This window comes from Bos taurus, chromosome X (assembly GCF_002263795.3).
Source record: "Bos taurus isolate L1 Dominette 01449 registration number 42190680 breed Hereford chromosome X, ARS-UCD2.0, whole genome shotgun sequence".
Taxonomy (NCBI): domain Eukaryota; kingdom Metazoa; phylum Chordata; class Mammalia; order Artiodactyla; family Bovidae; genus Bos; species Bos taurus.
The window spans coordinates 32,007,075-32,015,883 of record NC_037357.1 but is presented as its reverse complement, the minus strand read 5'-3'; positions in this window follow the sequence as shown (position 1 = coordinate 32,015,883).

The window sequence follows — 8,809 nt, the reverse complement described above, 5'->3', positions numbered from 1 at the left end:
AGGACCCCAGATCTGTTTGAAACAAGCCTTAAATTCTCCCTGAATCCTCATCCTTCTGCTGTGGCAGGATATTTGGGGATGTTGACCAAGTTCCTCCATACTGCCTTTGGTTGCTAGAAGGCACCCTTAAGTAACCTCTTACTAAAGGATCAAAAAGGAGATAATTTTTTGAATTCTTGTATGTCTGAAAAACTTTATTCAATTCTCGTACTTGACAGTTTGGCTGTATATAAAACTTCACGCTGAAACTTTGTATACTTTTTTTTTTTTTTAATCTGTACAAGCTTTTAGAATCTTTTCCTGTCCTTGGTGTTCTGAACTTTGACAAACTATGCATAAACTTGGGTGTGTGTTCATTCATTGTGCTAGATACTTAATAAACCTTTTCAGTATGAACTGGTTTTTCTTTAGCTCTAAAATCAAGATTGCCGGGAGAAATATCAATAACCTCAGATATGCAGATGACACCACCCTTATGGCAGAAAGTGAAGAAGAACTAAAAAGCCTCTTGATGAAAGTGAAAGAGGAGACTGAAAATGTTGGTTTAAAACTCCACATTCAGAAAACTAAGATCATGGTATTCGGTCCTATCACTTCATGGCAAATAGATGGGAAACAATGGAAACAGTGAAAACCTTTATTTTTTGGGGCTCCAAAATCACTGCAGATGGTGACTGCAGCTATGAAATTAAAAGACGCTTACTCCTTGGAAGGAAAGTTATGACCAACCTAGATAGCATACTCAAAAGCAGAGACATTACTTTGCCAACAAAGGTCCGTCTAGTCAAGGCTATGGTTTTTCCAGTGGTCAAGTATGGATGTGAGAGTTGGACTGTGAAGAAGACTGAGCACCGAAGAATTGATGCTTTTGAACTGTGGTGTTGGAGAAGACTCTTGAGAGTCCCTTGGACTGCAAGGAGATCCAACCAATCCATCCTAAAGGAGATCAGTCCTGGGTGTTCATTGGAAGGACTGATGCTGAAGCTGAAACTCCAATACTTTGGCCACCTCATGCAAAGAGTTGACTCATTGGAAAAGACCGTGATGCTGAGAGGGATTGGGGGCAGGAGGAGAAGGGGACAACAGAGGATGAGATGGCTGGATGGCATCACCAACTCGATGGACATGAGTCTGAGTGAACTCTGGGAGTTGGTGATGGAGAGGGAGGCCTGGCGTGCTGTGATTCATGGGGTTGCAAAGAGTCGGACACAACTGAGTGACTGAACTGAACTGAACCAAAAGTTATTTTTCTAATATGCCTTTAATTTCCTCCCCCTTAGTTTTTTTTTCCATTTCTATAACTTAGTAAGATCTTGCTCTTCTTAAATATCTCATATTTTATTGCACACTCCCTAGATTTTGTTTGCCTATGTTATTGAGGCATAACTTACATACAGTAAAGTGCACAAATCTTAGGTGTAGAGCTTAATTTTTTTCATATGTACTCACCCATATAATCACTAATCAGATAATATACTAGAACATTTCCATCACTCGTGAAGACTTCCTCATGGCCCACTCCTGTTCCATACCTTCCTCCAACTGCTGCTGCTGCTGCTAAGTTGCTTCAGTCGTGTCCGACTCTGTGCGACCCCAGAGATGGCAGCCCACCAGGCTCCCCTGTCCCTGGGATTCTCCAGGCATGAACACTGGAGTGGGTTGCCATTTCCTTCTCCAATGCATGAAAGTGAAAAGTGAAAGTGAAGTCACTCAGTCGTGTCTGACTCCTAGCGACCCCATGGACTGCAGCCTACCAGGCTCCTCCATCCCTGGGATTTTCCAGGCAAGAGTACTGGAGTGGGGTGCCATTGCCTTCTTCGACCTTCCTCCAAAGATAACCACTATTCTGACCTTATCACCACAGATCTGTTTTGCTGTTCCAGAACTTCCTATAAATGTCATTGAACACTATATACTCTTTGATGTCTGGTTTCTTGCAATCAATGTTATGTTTTTGGAATTTAATTATGTTTTGCATGTATCAGTAGTTTTTTTTTTTTCTTTTTATTACTGCATTGTATTTCATTTTGTGATGATATCGGTTTGTCTACCCAAATTATTGGATACAATCAAAGGACCTCTGGGTTGCTTCCAGTTGAAGGCTGTTCTGAATAATACTTTGAACATTTTTCTCTGTGTCTTTTGGTGGCCAGAAGTCTCACATCTGTTGGGTATACGCTTTGGAGTAGAGTTGCCAGTTCATGAGATAGGCATACGTTTAACTTTAGCTTTTGGTAAATTCTGCCACAGAGTTTTCCAAAATGGCTGTATCAATGAACACTCTTACAATCAATGTGAAAGTTTGAACTGCTCTACGTTCTTGCCAGCCCTTGATGGTGTCCTTTACTGTATTTCTGCTCAACATTGTAAAAGTTTTTCTCAACTTGACTTTTCAATTCTTTTATTGAATGTTGAATTTTGCAACTATAGTTTTAATTTCCAAGTGTTCTTTCATGTTCTGTTGGAATTTTTCCATAGCAATGTATTCTTGTTCCATATATTCAATTGCTTCTTAAATCTTTCTGATGATGTTTATAAAAGGTATTTTTGTTTGTCCTTTCAAAATTATACTTGGAGGGACTTTCCTGGTGGTCCAGTGGTTAAGACATCACACTTTCACTGCAGGGGGCTTGAGTTCAATCCCTGGTCAGAAAACTAAGATCCTACATGCTGCACGGCATGGCCAAAAAACAAATAAATAAATTAAACAAATAAACAAACAAACAAATAAATTAAACAAAAAACAAATAAATTATTTTCTGTGTCTTAGTCTTTTAGGGCCAGCTTTGTCGTTTGTTCTTGGTATTTCTCTGTCACCTTGTATTCCATCCTCAAATGTTTGACCTCTCTTTGTCACTTGATTACAATGAAGAATGAGGATGGCTGGAAACTCTGTGTACAGCGTGGGAACTATTCATTTGCAGGCTTTGTTTTAACATGAAGAGGCAGTGTGCTGAATGTAGAACAATTCAAACTTTTTGTTGTGGGTCCTCAAAATGTCATATTATGGAGAGATTTTTTTTGTGGTGGTGGTTTCAACACTCATTCCAGCTTTCCTAGCTTTGCCCCAGACAATTTATTAAATTTCTTTAGAGAAGAGCCCTTCTTTTTTTATGCTTGGGTTAAAGACTGATCTGGAGGCTTTCTGAGGGAGGTTACCATCCATATAGAAACCTTCAATTAATCTCTGGTTTATGTCCCGTGTCTTACCTTGCCCAGTATCATACCTGCTCTCTTGGAGTCGGGAGACTGACTAGGCTAAGTTTGTTCCTCATTTGTTGAAATCCCTTTGTAGGTATTCTAGGCTGTGGCTTAATTAGTCTCCATTGTGGCAGCTTTTAGAAACTTGGTGAAATTTTTAAGCCATTGCAGGTCCCCTCCTGTTTTGTTTGTTTTTACTTTTTAAAAATTGAGATAAATTCATATAATGTGAAATTAACCATTTTAAAGTAAACAGTCTAGTGCATTCACAACTGTTGTACAACCACTGCCTCTGTCTAGTTCTAGAACACTTTTACCATCCTGGAAGGAAACCCCGTACCCATTAAGCAGTTGCTCCCCATCCCCTCTCCCCCAATCCCTGGCAACCACCAATTTGAATTCTCTCTCTACAGATTTATCTATTTTGAATATTTTAGAGAAATGGAATCATACAATACATGATCCTTTGTGTTTGGATTCTTTCAACTAGCAAGATACTTTCAAAAGTTATCCATGGTGTAGCATGCATCAGTATTTCATTCTTTTTATACGTCTATGTGATATTCCATTGTATGTATCTCCCACAATTCATTTATCTGTTCATCTGCTGATGGATAGTGAAAGTGAAAGTCACTCAGTTGTGTCCGACTCTTTGCAACCCCATGGACTATACAGTCCATGGAATTCTCCAGGCCAGACTACTGGAGTGGATAGCCACTCCCTTCTTCCCAACCCAGGGATCGAACCCATATCTCCCTCATTGCAGGCAGATTCTTTACTGACTGAGTCACCAGGGATATTTGGCTTATTCTGCTTTTGGCTATTGGATGTGATGCATGAACATGTGTGTGTTAAGTTGCTTCAGTCGTGTCTGACTCTTTGCCACTCCATAGACTGTAACCCGCCAGGCTCCTTTGTCCATGGGATTCTCCAGGCAAGAATGCTGGAATGGGTTGCCATGCTCTCCTCCAGGGGATCTTCCCGACCCAGGAATCAAACCCATGTCTCTTACATCTACTGCATTGGCAGGCAGGCTCTTTACCACTAGAGCCACCTGGGAACATGCATGTACTTGCATATATTTGTTTGGGCACCAGTTTAAGCTGGAATCAAAATTTCCAGGAGAAATATCAATAACCTCAGATATGTAGATGACACAACCTTAATGGCAGAAAGCAAAGAGGAAGTAAAGAGCTTCTTGATGAAGGCAAAAGAGGGGAGTGAAAAAGCTGGCTTGAAACTCAACAGTCAAAAAAACGAAGATCATGGCATCCAGTCCCATCAGTTAATGGCAAATAGATCGGGAAACAATGGAAACAGTGACAGACTTTATTTTCTTGAGCTTCAAAATCACTGCAGATGGTGATTGTAGCCATGGAATTAAAAGACATTCCTTGGAAGAAAAGCTATGACAAACCTAGATAGTGAATTAAAAATCAGAGACTTCGCTGACCAAGGTCTGTATAGTCAAACTATGGTTTTCCCAGTAGTCACGTATGGATGTGAGAGCTGGATAATAAAAAAGTCTGAGCACTGAAGAATTGATGCTTTTGAACTATGGTGTTGGAGAAGACCCTTGAGAGTCCCTTGGACTGCAAGGATATCAAACCAGTCAATGCTAAAGGATATCAACCCTGAATATTCATTGGAAGGACTGATGCTGAAGCCGAAGCTCCAATACTTTGGCCACCTGTTGCAAAGAGCTGACTCACTGGAAAAGATCCCAATGCAGGGAAAGACTGAAGGCAGGAGGAGAAGGGGATGGCAGAGGACAAGATGGTTGGATGTCAACACAGACTCAGTGGACATGAGTTTGAGTGAGCTCAGGGAGATGGTAAAGGACAGAGGAGCTTGGTGTGCTGTAGTCCGTGGGGTCTCAAAGAGTCGGACACAACTGAGCAACTGAACAACAACCAGTTTTCAGATCTTCAAACCTTCTACCAAAGAGTCATATGGTCATTCCATTTAATTTTTGAGGAACTGAAATCTGTTTTCCACAGCAGATGAATCATTTGACATTCCTAAGAACAATGTATAAGGGTTCCAATTTTTCCACATCCTCATCAACACTTGCTAGTTTTAGATTTTTTTGGGGGGTGGGGATATTAATCAGCCTAGCGAGTGTAAAGTGCTACTTCACTGTGGTTTTGAGGTGCACTTCCCCAATAACGAATGAATTTGAGCATTTCTCCCATTCTATCTTGCTGTCAGGTTATATTATTTTGTTCTTTCATGATGATTTCAAAGGGCAGAAGAGATATGAAAACAGATATGTGCAACCTAAGACTCCTCTCAGTGGAAGCCTTCTTGCCCCAGTGGCTGAGAGGGTGGCGCTTCAGGGCCATATGCACCTTCAGGGCTTGCCTCAGTTACAGAGAACCTCCTTGCCCAAGGTCACAGCCCTCTGAGGGTAACCACATTCAATGACTTCTCAAAGTGATGTACAGATACTTGGACATCTGGCCGTAATTTGAGACAACTCTGAAGGCCAGTCCTAGCTCTAGACTGCCCCGTGGTATTTGCCCAGGCCTGTATCACTGCTCGATTGATCTTTCTGTCCACTCTTGCTGCCTTCCCACCCTTTCCACAGGTATTTTTCCTAAAAGCACTTCCTGATAAACATCCTGCACACTTAACTCTGTTTTAGAGTCAGCTTTCTGATGAACATATCCCATGCATGTTCAGTCACTTCAGTTGTGTCTGACTCTTTGTGACCCCATGGACTGTAGCCCACCAGGCTCCTCTGGTCCATGGGATTCTCCAGGCAAGGATATTGGTGTGGGTTGCCATGCTCCCCTCCAGGGGATCTTCCCAACTCAGGGGTCGAACCCACATCTCCTGCATCTCCTACGTTAAAGGTGGATTATTTACCCACTGAGCCACCTGGGAAGCCCAAACCCAACCCATACAAGACAATAAATGCATGTGTCTGGATAGTTAATTAGAGTTTGAAATTTAGTTAATTTAATTTGATAGTGTACCAATAATTATTTCTTTAATATTCCAGAAATGAATTTAAGATGTGCTTGTATAAACTATTTTATATAGAAAGATTTGGGGCTGTGTGCTTTGGATGCCCTTATGAAATCTCATGAGCTACAAAGTAGTGCCAATCCTGAGACACCCAAGCTCTGATTTTATGTTTCCACCTAAATATTTTAGTTTTTAGAGAAACTAAGTTCAGTTCAGTTGCTCAGTCATGTCCAACTCTTTGTGAAACTAAGTCACTCCCTTAAAAACTGCTCAATGAACTGGAGCCACTGTATGAGTGCAGCTGATATGGAGGAGGGCATTTCACATTCTGGTCTGTTGGGGTGTTTAAGTGCTTAAAAAATTTAGTTTTGAAATTTTAAGTCATGAGAATCATTAAAATCAAGGGTGTCTACAGCAATGAAGGCTGCTTTGTGTTCCTGAAACTGGATTATGTGTTCAACAATGTCCGTCTTCAGCATTTGCTTTCACTTTCCTCCACTATCATCTCCCTTTACTTCTGCATTTCATTTTTCAAAGCACTTCCACACCTGCCTGAGTTTTTTTTAGGGTCTCCCTAGGAAGGAATCTGACCTTGCAGTCAAAGGCCTATTCATTATATGAATGAACAATGTTGTATTTATCTTGTAATGTTTCACAAGTTACCACAAATTTAGTAACTTAAAACAACATACATTGGACTTCCCTGGCAGGTGAGTGGTAAAGAATCTGCCTCCTAATGCAGGAGACATGTGTTTGATCCTAGATCTGGGAGGATCCCACATGCTGCAGAGCAACTAAGCCCATACACCACAACTACTGAGCCTGTGCTTCAGAGCTTGGGAGCTACACTACTGAGCCCATATGTCCTAGAGCCTGTGCTCCACAACAAGAGAAGCCAAGACAATGGGAAGCCCACATACCACAACTAGAAAGTAGCCCCTACTTTCTACAACTAGAGAAAGTCCACGCAGCAACCAAGACCCAGCAGAGCCATACATAAAATTTAAAATAAACAAATAAATTTTAAAAAATTTAAAAACACCCCACATTTATTAGTTCACAGTTTCCATGGATCAGGAGTCCAGAAACAGCTTAGCTGGATCCTTTGCTCAGGGTGTCACAAGGCTGCATTCCCTTGTGGAGCACAGAGTCTTCTGTCAGGCTCACGTGGTTATTGGCCAAATCCATTACCCTGTGGTCCTATGACTGAGATCTTTTGGCTTCTTAATGAATGTTGCCTGGAGGCGGCCCTCAGGTGGCAATTTTCTAAATAGACACTGGGGTCCTTGGGTCGGCTCAGAGCTTCCTGAAACATTAGAGGCCAGACTTTGGGGAAGGAAAAGGCAGCCACCAATGCAAGGACTACAAGGAGATCAAACCAGTCAATCCTAAAGGAAATCAGCCCTGTATTCATTGGAAGGACTGATGCTGAAGCTGAAACTCCAATATTTTGACCACCTGATGCCAAGAACTGACTCATTGGAAAAGACCCTGATGCTGGGAAAGATTGAAGGCAGGAGAAGAAGGGGACAACAGAGGATGAGATGGTTGGATGGCATCACTGACTCTATGGACATGAGTTTGAGTAAGCTCCAGGAGTTGGTGATGGTCAGGGAAGCCTGGCATGCTGCAGTCCATGGCATTGCAAAGAGTTGGACACAACTGTACTACTGAACTGAACTGAATGCAAGTGTAATGTCAGCATGCAGAGGGGCAGATGAGATGCCACCTTAAGCCTGGCAGCTTGGGCACTTGGCTGGGCTGGCCCATCCTAAAGGATTCAGCATGGTCTAGTCTGGTGAGTGCAGGTGGAAGCTGGCCCTTCCTAGGCAGGGCAGGCAGGGGAAAGCCAGCCAGGCTGCAGTGTGAACAGGTACCCTGCGGGGACCTGAGGAAACAGCAAAGCAGGTGCTGTGGCAATGGTAGCAGGCCTCCTGCAATGACTGCATTGTGGCTACCAACAGATTAGGTTCCTTATCATGGAAGTTCACCCTGTGCCTCCACTTCCTGGCTGTGTGATAGAGTGAGTGATTTAGCCCCTCTGAATTGCAATTTCTGGATCTGTGAAATGGGAATGATAGTAGCATCTAGCTCACAGTGTTCATGTGAGGAGAAAATTAGCACGTGTTCTGGGCATAGGAAACCCTCAGTAACAATACTAACATGTATGGATTATTGTATGCAAGAAAAGATCTCCAATCTGCCTGGCATTCTGCTAGGTTCTTACACTGGGAGAGGTGAGTCAGAGACAGAGAGAGGATTGTGACATCCTTCTCAACCCTAAGCCCCAGACAGACACTGAATGATTTTTGCCATCAAAGAGTTGTGACTGTCACTTCTCCCACCTCCTACCTGGTCCCCATCTCCTGTTTCCCCTCCAGCCACACCAACCACTGTGCCATTGGCTCACACTGTCAGCATGCTCTCCACAATGAATGGTCCCTCACTTCTTTCAAGTTTTTGTTCAAATGAGACTTTACTATTGAGGCTTTGCCTGGTCACCCCATAGAAAATAACACGAAATTCCCCATGCCCCCCCCCCAAATTATTTGGTCATTTATTGTCCACAAGCTCAACCAGGGTAGGGACTTAGAACTCACAAGCCGCCAACAGTGCTCAGGATACATATCTGGTG